Consider the following 13437-nt stretch of genomic DNA (forward strand, 5'->3'; position numbering starts at 1 on the left):
AAGTTGCAATCATTAAAACATTGTTCCATAATATTCCCTTTTGCTCAGGCAAAAAATGATAATCAATCACGATGAAACAGTTTTTTTCAAGCTGTAGGATTGTGCCTTGCAGTTCTCTACTCACATATCAAAAAGATCTGTGTGTGCAATTTTTGAATACGATCCTTAGAAATCAGTATGTATTTCTTACTACTTATGTTTTCTGCACTTTTCAACATATCAGTTAGCAATTCTAAGATTTAATTGTTCGCTAATTATAGTGTAATTGGACATTTATACTTAATGCATATTCAGTGGAAAGCAGATATATGAAAACAAACTATGAAACCCCAGGGATAAACATACACATTAAGCTCTTTTAACTTTTGCCATATCTCGTTGACTGAAGGACTGCCTGTTAAAACTAAAGTTAATGAATTCTGTGTAGTGATGGGCGAATTTGGGCTGTTTCGCTTCGGCGAAAAATTAGCAAAACGGCGCCGGCGTCTCGTTTTTGACGCCGGCGTCTGTTTTTTTTTTTAATTTTCGCTGGCGAATTTTCGAGGCAGTTTCGCAAATTTATTTGCCGGCTGCGAATCGCAGGAATTCAATGCAAATTCGCGCCTGGCGAATAAATTCGCCCATCACTAATTCTGTGTTCTTCAAAGTGTTAAAAATAACCGTTACAGTGTACTTGATTGCATGGTTCAAAACACATATATATTGCCACTATAAACTGCATCTTGTAATAAAGTTTATATACTATTTTGTTGGAGTGTTTGCCTCATATCTGGAAGATGTAGATTTAGCAAACATTTACAATGCAATAACAGCCCAATAAAGTATATTACACTGCAAAATGTGAATTTTCTGTGTGTGTGTTTTCTACTTGTGTTTCCCCTTTATAAGGGTTTCTTTTTGCATATGCAAATTAGGGTTCGGATTCGGTTCGGTATTCGGTTCGGCTTTCACGAAGGATTCGGGGGTTCTGCCGAATCCAAAAATAGTGGATTCGGTGCATCCCTAATTGACATACCTTCAATTATAACTATTAATAGAAGTAGAATGTTGTATGAAAAAATTTCATTGAAATCTACAGGTCTACAACAAAAACATTTTTCACCAATAAATTATTTTGTTTCAAACCCGTAGAGAGCAGTGCTATTTTTTCATATTTAATTGCCCTTCATTTGCACCAAGGCAAGTTGATTCATTTGGTCATTGGAGCGCACATATTGGGCCATATTTAGGTAAAATGTTTGTTGCATAGTGCTTTAAGGGTGCTGTTTATCAGCAGACCCTGCACATTTTGATAAATGGATGGTGCAAAATTCTTCAAGGGAACCTGCTTTATTTTGCAAAAAAAAAAAAAAAGTTTAAGCAAGGTAACAACCCCAATTACAAAAGTTACATTGGAGTGACTCAAGCAAAAAAATGGTCCAGTGCAAGTCCTGACCTTAATCCATCTGAGAATTTGTGGACTTTCTATTTGAAAATAAAAGTGCATATGAGTTATCCAACCAACAGGAGCACAAAACATGGCTTAGATTCAGTCATGAATAGTGTCCAAAGTATCATAACATAACTAATCATAACTAATGATAGATGAATACATTTAGCAGACACAAATTTTTGGCGAATTTCCGTGTTCCGCCGCAAGCAAATTAATTCACCAAACTTGGCGACAATACACCGGCAAAAAATCAAATAAAAAAAAAATATTTGTGCGTCAAAATTGGTGCGCACATAAAAATTGTTGCACATCAAATTTTTTTGGACGCCCATTGACTTTAATGCATTTGGACCAAATAATCACGCATATAAAAATTGACGACTGCGTCAAAATTATTTTAACGCCCATTGACTTCAATGCGTTAGCAAATTTTTTGCTGTGAATTTGGCACCAATTCGCCCATCACTTCTCATTGTCTCACATTACTGAGAAATGCCTCTGTATCACTGTTGTCTGTTATCAAAGTGCTTCAATGAAAGAACAATAACACATTCAAATTGTAGTAATTTAGGGGGTTATTTATTAAAGTACAATTTTTTTTTTCAAACTTTTAAAGGGGAAAACCACAAAAAAAAATTTGTAGAAAATAAAACTGGCAGATGTCCAGTTGATATCCTGATTTGCACTGGGTTTCTTTCAATAATCAGAATATTTTGTGGTTTCGGGCATCAAATCCAAAAAAACCTTTTTTTTGCAATTTTATCGATTTTTTTTTCCCCCACACAATAAATTTTCTTGAAAAATGTATTGATAAATAGGAGGGGAAAGTCTGTGTGGATTTAGTCTGAGTAGTTTTCAGAAAATAGTGAGAACTTTTTGGATTTTCAGAAATAACCCCCTTAATGTAAATTAAAAAAAGATGTAAAGAAAAAAACATGAACTTAACTCCCTTAGAATGTTTTTTTAATGTACATTTCATGTTCAGTATTATACAATTCTTAATTGATTTTTCCTTTGGTTTTATACACCATTGCCTGTTTTTATATCTCTGTAATTTTACTATTGATGTAATATATAAAGAGAAATGCTAAAAAAAAATCCACTGCATCATTTTATGAATATCTCTAGTGTTTGTAAGAAAAAATGAATGGAAGATTTATACCATTCTGGGAATTACATTTATTACATTTATTTTTAGTGGGAACATTATTTGATAATTTTACAAGAGGAATTATCTGACAAAGGAACCTGAATGTAATCATAAATATTGTTATAGTTTATATTCCATCAAAGTATATTTAATTATCAAAGTTGTAATTAAAGTTATAAACTTTTAAATACTATTTCTTGACATTAATTTGCTGTAATATTTTAAGAATTAATCCCCATAATTAAAACAAGATTAAAGCCTTGTTGTGAATGTAATACGGATTTTTTCATTATATATTTGGCTAGGGCATCATCTCAGGAAAAATTCAAGAGTACTGAGTTTACATAATACATTATTCTTTCATTTATTGAACAGCGTTTTCCCCTACTTTTGCATATTTGTTGATTACAACATTACCTGGATTAACACCATGCCTAGATACTGATACCAGTCTGATGGAAATAACCAAGTATGATGTTGTAGTATAAAAACATTATTAGTATTATTGTATTTCTTGTCATTGGGTAATTAATAACAACAGAGACAAACGTTAGCTGTATGTCTATGGAGGCCTATATATTAAAGGTTGAATTTTTGTGTTTTTTAGGGAAGATTGTATCATAAACACTGTGATCTTCCTTTCCTAGACAAACGCCATGTTAGTACTTACCAAGATAGTTCCTCTTCCCTGCTCCCATCAGAAGGACCCTCCCAAAATCTTTAAAAGATCACCCACACCCACCTTTTTAACAAGCTTCTAAATACTACTGGAAAAGGGGTACCGACATGGAATTAGTCTAGGAAAGGAAGATCACGGTGAGTATCTTCTCTATTCCCTTGACTAACTCAAGTTACTCTTTCCCCAATTGGTTATTAGGCTCTAAAAGGAAGATGTCATAAGGAATGCCATACCATAGAAGAGAGCCCACAATCATGCAAATTCTACAAGTAAAAGCCCCAAAAAATTCCTAAAGGATAAGAATATTCCTATAGTACAGACTCATACAACATACTACACTACAGAATGAGAGAGGTAATAGCAACCCACCACAATGAGGAAAACATAGGACTACTGTACATAATGTCAAATGAAACACCTTGGAACATGAGTGCAATAAACATAATCACTTGACACTCTCAGATGAGAGAAATCATGACTAGTGATGAGTGAAAAACCAAAGGGTGTCAAAAACATTTTGACATTTTTTTTCCGCTCCAGATGCATTGAAATCATTGGCCGTTTTTGACTTTTTGTCCTTAAAGTCATTTTAAGGCATTAAAGTCAATGGGCATTTTTTTGCGCCTATTTTTGTTTTGACTTTTCTGTTACAGTGAATTTACTGTGGGAAATTTTTGCCGCAGTTTCCAGGAAAAAATTGCAGAAGGCGAAATACGGTAATTCACTGAGAATCCATGACTGCCGAAAAAATTTGCTCAACTCTAGTCATTTTACCCTTGCATATGGCAACATAAAAGTGTGAAATATTTAAACCCCTACTCACCAGGAAGAACATTACGCGGCCGATTCACTAACTTCGAGTGAAGGATTCGAAGGTAAAAACTTCGAATTTCGAAGGTTTTTTTGGGCTACTTCAACCATCGAATGGGCTACTTCGACCTTCGACGACGACTACGACTTCGAATCTAAGGATTCGAAGTAAAAATCGTTAGACTATTCGACCATTCGATAGTTGAAGTACTGTCTCTATAAAAAAAACTTCGACCCCCTACTTCGCCATCTAAAGGCTACCGAAGTCAATGTTAGCCTATGGGGAAGGTCCCCATAGGCTTGGCTAACTTTTTGTGATCGAAGGATATTTTTTCGATCGTTGATTTAAAATCCTTCGAATCGTTTGATTCAAAGGATTTTATCGTTCGATCGAAGGAATTATCCTTCGATCGTTCGATCGAACTATCTGCGCTAAATCCTTCGACTTCGATATTCAAAGTCGAAGGATTTTAATTCCTAGTCTAATATCGAGGGTTAATTAACCCTCGATATTCGACCCTTAGTGAATCGGCCCCATAATGTATAGTTATCTCAACCAAGAATGGACAGAGATGTGTCTTTTCTTCCCCCTTTATATTTGTCACAGTAAGAACCTGCAACACTCTTAATGAAGTTATCAGTGAGATTGCACACAAAACATCACAATACAGTGCATCATGAAAAGAAGAAAATCGCAATCGTTTTTAAATGTACAGTATATACACATATACATACATATCCATGCATATATGAACATACACATAAGCCAGTTTGGAAAAGTTCTTTGACAGGACACATTTAACAGTTTACTAATGGTTAAGCATTGGTGATGCGCAAATAAATTCACTTGGCACGGATTTGAGGTGAATCTCCACGTTTCGCCTCCGGCGAATAAATTTGTGAATCTCCTGCAAAAACTACCCGACGAAATTTCACCGGCGTCACAATTTATTGGACGTGTGTCCGAAAAGTCGCTCGTGCCAAAATCAGCCTGCATCAACACTATTTGGACACCCATTGACTTTAACGCCAGCGTCAGCTTGGACGTGGGCATCAATTTCTGATTTTCATGATTTTTTGTGAAAATGTCAGATTTTCACACTTTTCTTGTGAAAATGTCAGATTTTCAAGATTTTTCGGAAAATTCCGAATTTCACGTTTGTTTCGTGAAACTTTCCGATTTCACAATTTTTCCGCACATTTTTCCCGTTTCGCAAATTTTCCGGCGAAACCGGAGAAATTTGCCCATCACTATTAAGCATTCAATTCTGAAGGTATAGACCGTCTTAGAATAAGCATATGCATATGTTGTATATTCATAGGTGACTATAAGCACCCTTACTTGAGTAACGAGAAAAAGGATCCTTTGGGCCAGAGACAATAGGTTTGAACCTTGATGAAACATACCTACCTTAGCAAGAAAACACTACTATGTTAAATAGTGATGGGAGAATTTGTCCTGAAAGGCAAATTTTGACGCCTGTGTCAATTCTGACTCTTGCGTAAATTTTGACACCGTTAAAGTCAATATGCGTCCAAAACTTTTTAACTCTGGTGAATTTTCGCCATCAAATTTTTGTGGCAGTTTCGCGAATTTATTCCACTGTGGCGAAACCTGGAAATGTGCAGCGAATTCGCAGCTGCTGAATTTATTCGCCAATCACTAATGTTAAATAAATAGCATTCTCTGCTTTATTAAGTAAACGATACCTTATCATGAAAAAATCGCACTTGGCTAAAAGTGTAAACAGACATTCGAATGTAGGTGCTTTAGACATGGATACAACCATGGATACACTGGTGGAATAATATATGGGGTAAGCTCCCCAACTGCATATAATTGTGTGTGTGCAGCTCTGTGTAAATTGTGCAATGCTGCTAGGACCAAACCAGCTGAAATGGAAGGTTGCACCTCTAGTGCAGTTTATGTTAAAGGAGACCTGTCACCCAGATACAAAAATCTGTATGATAAAATTCCTTTTCAAATTAAACATGAATCTATTCTATTTTTTATTAAAGCATTCATACAGTAGTTGTTGTAAGCTCATTTAAAAATCTCAGCTGTCAATCAAATAATGTCTGCCACTCCTCTATGCCTTAGGCAATTACTTTCACTTTCCATTCAGCACTTCCTACATGTCACTGCTCTCCCCACATTCCCCCGTTCTCTTCACCATTTAATTGTGTAACCAGGACATGGGGATGGACATCAGGTCCCCCATTCTGGTGCACAAACAAGATTCTGAGATGATACAAGACTTGTCTTAATAACAGTGTCCACAAAATGGCTCCTGCCTGCTTGTTATAATTATGAATTCCCAGACTGAAGGAAACAAGATTCAAATCATTTAAATCATTCAAATCCTGCTGGAACAGGAGTCCATTTTTAGAAAATATTTTTTTTTAAATGTTGCCAAAAAATGTTGGGCCCAAAGTCAACTTTTAAGAAATAGAATCCATTTCAATAGAAAAAAATAATTTTAGTTGAAATTTCAAACAAAAAATATGTTAGTAAAATCAAAGTAATTTTAGCATTTTTTGATTGATTTCTGCCATATTCCCATTCTCATCATAGAAATATTTTCTCTCTATAAGCACAAGTACAATCCAGTAATGACATGAAAGTGTTCATTCAATCTATATTTAGCCATGTAAGTATTTCCACTGTGGTACTTTGCAACTTGTTTAATGAAATCATATATATTGAACAACTCTACCAAATAACAATGCGGCAGATTTACTAAAGGGTGAAATTCTCAAGCGTGACGTCATTTCGTTACTTCGCTGATTTACTAACGGGTGCTGGCGTAAATTCACTAGTGAAATGGACCTACTCTAGCGCTACTTCGCACCCTTACGCCAGGCGAAGTTGCGCTATGGCAAAGGGACGTAATTACACTGATTCACTAACTTGCGGATTATACTGAACGTTACCTCTTGCGCCAGACTTGCCTTCGCCACCTCAGAACAGGCAAGTGCAATAGAGTAGATTTGGCTTGCTTCAAAAAAAGTCCCAAAAACGCTGACGTCTTTTACTTTTTTTAAGGGTGATGGGCTTAAAAAGATCGTAATTTTTTTTTGGGGAACCCTCCTTCCACCCTACACCTAAACTATACAGTGGGCACATGTATAGGGCAAAAAAACAACTCTATTTTATTTTATGAAGGTTTCCCAGGCTTGTGTAGTGTAATGTATTTGCTGCTACATATACGTCCATTGTACTTTAACTGCATGTCGTATGCAAATTAGGCATCGCTAGCGTAACTTTGCTTTGCTTGATGAATTAACGCTAGCTCAACTTCGCTACCTTTCGCCTCCCTGAGCGCAACTTCAGATTTTAGTGAATTAGCGGCGCCCTGACGAAATGTGGCGAAGTGCGTCAAAGCCACCGCTGGCGCAACTTCAAAGGAAAGTAAATTTGACCCAATATCTTATGATATATATTAACACCTTACCACTAGAGAAGCACCTGCTTGTGATATGTTATGGGCTGTAACAAGTGTAGGAAGTCTGAGAAATATACCTTATGCTCACTATGTATTGTACAGTGCTGCACAATATGTTGGTGCTATAAAAAATACACGTTAATAATAATAATAATAATAATAATAATTGTCTTAGATGGGAGTAAGAAGAAGCAGTATAATTACATGTGCAAATATATTTCATATAAGTAATAGTTGATACTATAGCGTCATCTGTATACATTAGTAGATATTATTTTTTATATCCATAACATTTCATTACTACCGTCAATTATTTTCAGCTCTAAATAGCAAGGTAGATCACAGAAGCGAGTCTGTTGGGAATCATATCAACATCTGTGGAACCTTATCTCATGTGAGATTTCTTGTCAGTTCAATGAATATTCCTCCGCCCCCAATAGTCATTGTAAGTCAAGGGTTGTGAGCAAGATTTAATAGAAATGAAACTTTTAAAAAGTGAAAATATGCTGTCGCACATCATTAAAACGTAGAAATGACAAGCCCTTTTTGTCTCAGATTTCTGAATTTGATATCCGCCCAGAGGATTGTATCACTTAAACAAGATATGACACATTTTAATTCCAATTATAGATTCAAGTTAAACATGCAAAGTGTAAATATGCTCTGGACTTGCCCCCAGGCAAATTGAAAGTGTTTATTTCAATTTATAAAATCTTTCTGCAGAGTTTGAAAATGTCTTATTGCTGTCAGGTTAACTTATGATACAATTGGTAACAACATGTGCATGTCTTGGTCACTGTAAGATATTCAGATTATGAGTTTACTATAATAGCAGTAAAACAAAATGAAGGATCTTAAAAATAAAGTCATTTAGCAATTGAACTTTGTCATTTTGTTGTAACATCCTGCCTGGAGTTCAACTGGTGGTTTTTATGTTGTCTGCATTACCTTTACTCTATATAAGCAAAGAGCTAAGGTCCTGGTTCACTGCTATTGGTATCTCTGTGTTTGAAGGTAGGCATGGCTTGTTTCACTTATTACTAATCTGGAAACAGGTGAACAGTTTAAGCCATTAGCCTAGGGTTGCCACCTGGAAAGCCCACTATTTGGAATGGCTGTTAGGGAGAAACCAATGACCGAAAGCCACGTTATCAGTCCAGCCCCTAACGTCACCGCCCCTGACATCAACGATCCTGCCCCCACCCTGTTCCAACGTCAAATGCCCCCCTGCCCATTTTCCGTCCCTAGAAAAGGTGGCAACCCTACATTAGTCTCATTACATGACTGACTCATTGCCTGATATAGGTCAAGTGTGCTTGCTCTTTTGCTCCCTGTGTGACTTCCCCGGCTTGTTCCTGACCTTGACTTTGTCTCACGATTCTGCTCCTACTATCTGGTTCTGACTGGCCTGTCTGACTACATCCAGCTCCTTCTTTACTGGCTCCTTCCCTGAGTATACATTTGGCAAAACACTATTTCAAAAGAGATGTGAGGACCTCCAATAATAGAGAAGCAAATATTTAAAAAAAGTAGAAAATGTATTAGGACATGAAGACCTAACGCGTTTCATGCCTATTGGGGCACTTACTCATAGGCATATCTTTGACTTATCAATTATTATTTTTTTGAGTAGTACCGTATATACTTTTTCTTATGTGGCATTAGCACAAACCTTGTTATTATATACATTTGGCACCCTTGCCTGCCCCTGTTGTAGTATTGGATTCTCATGTGGTAAGATCTGGCAGCACCAAGTAGCTGAGGACCAGGCTCAAAGACAAAGGTGGCTTTTGTAGGCAGAAGAGCATGCCTAGACAGGAATCCAGTCACTTCCTTAGGGTTTGCCATATGTTACACTTGCTAATTCAAATCATTGAAAATTCAGGAAATGCACAGAATGTTCCTTGCCGGTATATATGTCTAATAATTGGTTTCTCCCAAGTCTCTAGGTACAGCTAAATATAGCCAAGAACGTCCCATACTGATTTAATGTGAAGTCCAACATGCATATTCTTTTCAACAATGTACAGCACACTTTCCTAAACCTATTGTAAAGCTATACCCAAATGATGTCTGTTTATTCCTCTGGAGGGCAAATCCCTAAGACAGCACATTTATCTTAGAGCAAAAAAGTTGACACCTACAGTGTATTAGGAATGCTGTTTTTGCATTAGCAATGTCCCCTTCTCCCTAAACTAACTCCAGAGCACATACCAAATCCATTGTGTGCTCTCTTCCAACTCCATTGGGTGAATATTGATTCATACTGTAGATGTTTCCATGCAAATAGAAAAATATAAAGCAAATGGGGTTTCTTTAATAATTACATATTTACATAGTTAAATTGGGTTGAAAAAAGACAAAGTGCATCAAGTTCAACCCCTCCAAATGGAAACCCAGCATCCATACACACACCCCTCCCTACTTTCACATAAATGATATATACCCATATCTATATTAACTATATATAATGATTGGATTGTGTTGGAGTCGGACAGGGGTCGGGCAGCAGCAGTTACTTGGCGCTGGTGTACTTGGTGACAGCCTTGGTGCCCTCGGACACGGCGTGCTTGGCCAGCTCCCCAGGCAGCAGCAGGCGGACCACGGATCTCCCGGCAGGTGATGGTGGAGCGCTTGTTGTAGTAAGCCAGGCGAGAGGCTTCCCCTGCGATGCGCTCAAACACATCGTTGACAAAGGAGTTCATGATGCTCATGGCCTTGGAGGAGATGCCGGTATTGGGGTGCACCTGCTTCAGCACCTTGTACACGTAAATGGCGTTACTCTCCTTCCTTGTCTTCCTGCGCTTCTTCCCGTCTTTCTTCTGAGTCTTGGTCACCGGTTTCTTGGAGCCTTTCTTTGCGGCTGGAGCGGTGCTACAGTGCTACGCAATATGTTGGCGCTATATAAATACATGTTAATAATAATAGAGTTTAGTATCACAATAGCCTTTGATATTATGTCTGTCCAAAAAATCATCCAAGTCCCTCTTATAGTCATTAACTGAATCAGCATCACAACATCACCCGGCAGTGCATTCCACAACCTCACTGTCCTGACTGTGATGAACCCCTACTCTGTTCCTTTAAATGAAACTTCTTTTCTTCTAGTCTGAAGGGGAGGCCTCTGGTACGGTGATCCATTTTATGGGTAAAAAGGTCTATAATGTTCTCTAATAGTGTTGCTGTTTTGTTAGTAGTTATTATTAGTGGTTAGTATTTTGCTTTCCTTAAAAGTAAAGTATGTGTATGAGCCACCTTACGGGCTAGTTGACTAGCTAGCCATAAGCCTCTGTGGTAGACACCCAATCTTTAACTGGATCTGTAACTCTCGGGTAAACCTAAGCTTAGTAGTAGCAGAAAACAAAAATGCATACTGTTCAGTTTTCCTATGGATAGAACAACATTTATTATGGTTTCTGGCAATCCTTTACAAGCTTCTCATTTTTTAATGAATGTTATACTGTATAAACTAGAGCACATCAGATGAGAAAATAAAGTAAGTGTGATGATTCTGTAAGCCTTTCATGACCAATCCCATTAAATATGATTTACACTCTCTTTACCTTGGCACAGTTTATCCAACAACCTGAACCTTTGATACTGGGAATTACAGCACAGTTCCTCCATCAGAAAAAGATAAAGCACACATTGCAGCAAACTTTATATACGTTGAAGAAAGGCAAAATTCAATGACAAACAATATAACCCATATATACAGCACACCACCACCCTTGAGAAATTCGGGACATGACGAAAGACATTGGGAACATATTTGATGATGAACGATCATTCTCTGCTAAACTGTAAGTGCAATATATTGTGATTTAAATAAAGGTGCTGATACAATTTTACATAATGGGAGCGCGCCCCTTCATTCATGTTTATTTGTAGACTTTGTCTGCTTGGGACCAGCAGATTAAAGGGATACTGTCATGGGAAAAACATTTTTTTTCAAAAGAGCAATTTTTTTCAAAAGAGCAAACAGATTTTTTTATATTCAATTTTGAAATCTGACATAGGGCTAGACATTTTGTCAATTTCCCAGCTGCCCCAAGTCATGTGACTTGTGCTCTAATAAACTTCAATCACTCTTTACTGCTGTACTGCAAGTTGGAGTGATATCGCCCCTCCCTTTCCCCCCCCCCCCAGCAGCCAAACAAAAGAACAATGGGAAGGTAACCAGATAACAGCTCCCTAACACAAGATAACAGCTGCCTGGTAGATCTAAGAACAACACTCAATAGTAAAAACCCATGTCCCACTGAGACTCATTCAGTTACATTGAGAAGGAAAAACACCAGCCTGACAGAAAGCATTTCTCTCCTAAAGTGCAGGCACAAGTCACATGACCAGGGACAGCTGGGAAATTGACAAAATGTCTAGCCCCGTGTCAGATTTCAAAATTGAATATAAAAAAATCTGTTTGCTCTTTTGAGAAATGAATTTCAGTGCTGAATTCTGCTGGAGCAGCACTATTAACTGATTCGTTTTGAAAAAATTTTTTTTCCCATGACAGTATCCCTTTAAGGAGGCAGCGCCACACGTGGAACATTTGTTGGAGTTATCAGACTATTTGCATTTAACCCTTGGAGTATCAAAAATTTCGATTTGACCTTTGGAGTACTTGGACTCCCCCCCCCCCATTTTTTTACCCTCCCCACAGGACTTTGTTATTCATGAGCATTATTCGTTTTTATACACATTTGAATCAGGCAGCTCCCCTTCTCTATTATATAGTGAATAAAGTACCACCTCTTGTAAAATATAAGGATATTATAAGTTACCGAGGAGTTTCATGACCATATAAAAACACGAGGCCGAAGGTCATGGAACTCCGAGGTAACTTCTAATATCCTCATATTTTGCAACTGGGGGTACTTTATTTATTATAATACACAAATTTCAGTGAGTCATGTGACAGAAATTACATCACAACTCACCGTTTATAACTGATGACATCAGAACTCACCGTTTATAAGGATATAATTTACAGGATATTCATAGCTTTTGTGTATTATATACATCTTTTAAACAATATAACCTGTGTGATTTTTCTCAACTTCTGGCTCAGTCTTTCCCAGGGCACATTCCCCCACTCCACTCCAGGTGGACAAATGCAGTTGCACATTGAGTCCTGGGCATTGAGTCCCTTCCAAAAGGCTCTTCATATACCCCATCTCACGCTACCTGCCCAAAAGTACCTTTGATTTTTTAGAAGGCAGTTGCTTCCATGTAACAGGCTTCCAATAAACTTGTCCTCACACTGGAAACTCACATGTGGCAAGTATTAACAGACAGAAAAGCAGAAACAAGACTCTCTCGTTATGTCTGGATCTCAAATGCTTATCCAAAGCAGAGCACACTGCAGCCCTCTCCAAGCGCTCCCTGATTAGTATTACCATGAAGCCTCTTTACACTCTCTGCTGCCTCACTCTCATTGCTATCGCTAGGGCTCCAGACCTCTCTATGACTGAGCTCCACACTGGTTCTGGCTGGATGCTGCAGCTGGGGCTCCTTTATAAACTCTGCCTAGCCACCCTGTGAATTTGGCTCCAAACCCAGGCTCTTCCTGGATCCTCCACTTTTCCTAGATGTCCTCTGGGGCTTTCAGCCAATCGGGTTACTCCCCTGTCTGTAACCGGGTTTGGTGATGTCACAGGCAGAATAGGGGAAGGATTTCTGATCCCATACATTTCTAAAATGGCTTCATCTTCCACTTTGCAGATTGGGGATTAAGGATTTGCTAATTATGTTTAGGATTAATAATCATTATGCACAAAAGCATATACAGGTGCAGGCAACTAAAGGAAGACATTGGTCCTGAAGAATATTTATATCCTTTAACATAAAACTTTGGGATACTTGAATCATTCCTTACTATATGTTGCAGTTTATTATTTATTAGTAAGAAATGAACTTT

This window comes from Xenopus laevis, chromosome 1S (genome assembly GCF_017654675.1).
Source record: "Xenopus laevis strain J_2021 chromosome 1S, Xenopus_laevis_v10.1, whole genome shotgun sequence".
NCBI classification, from domain to species: Eukaryota; Metazoa; Chordata; class Amphibia; order Anura; family Pipidae; genus Xenopus; species Xenopus laevis.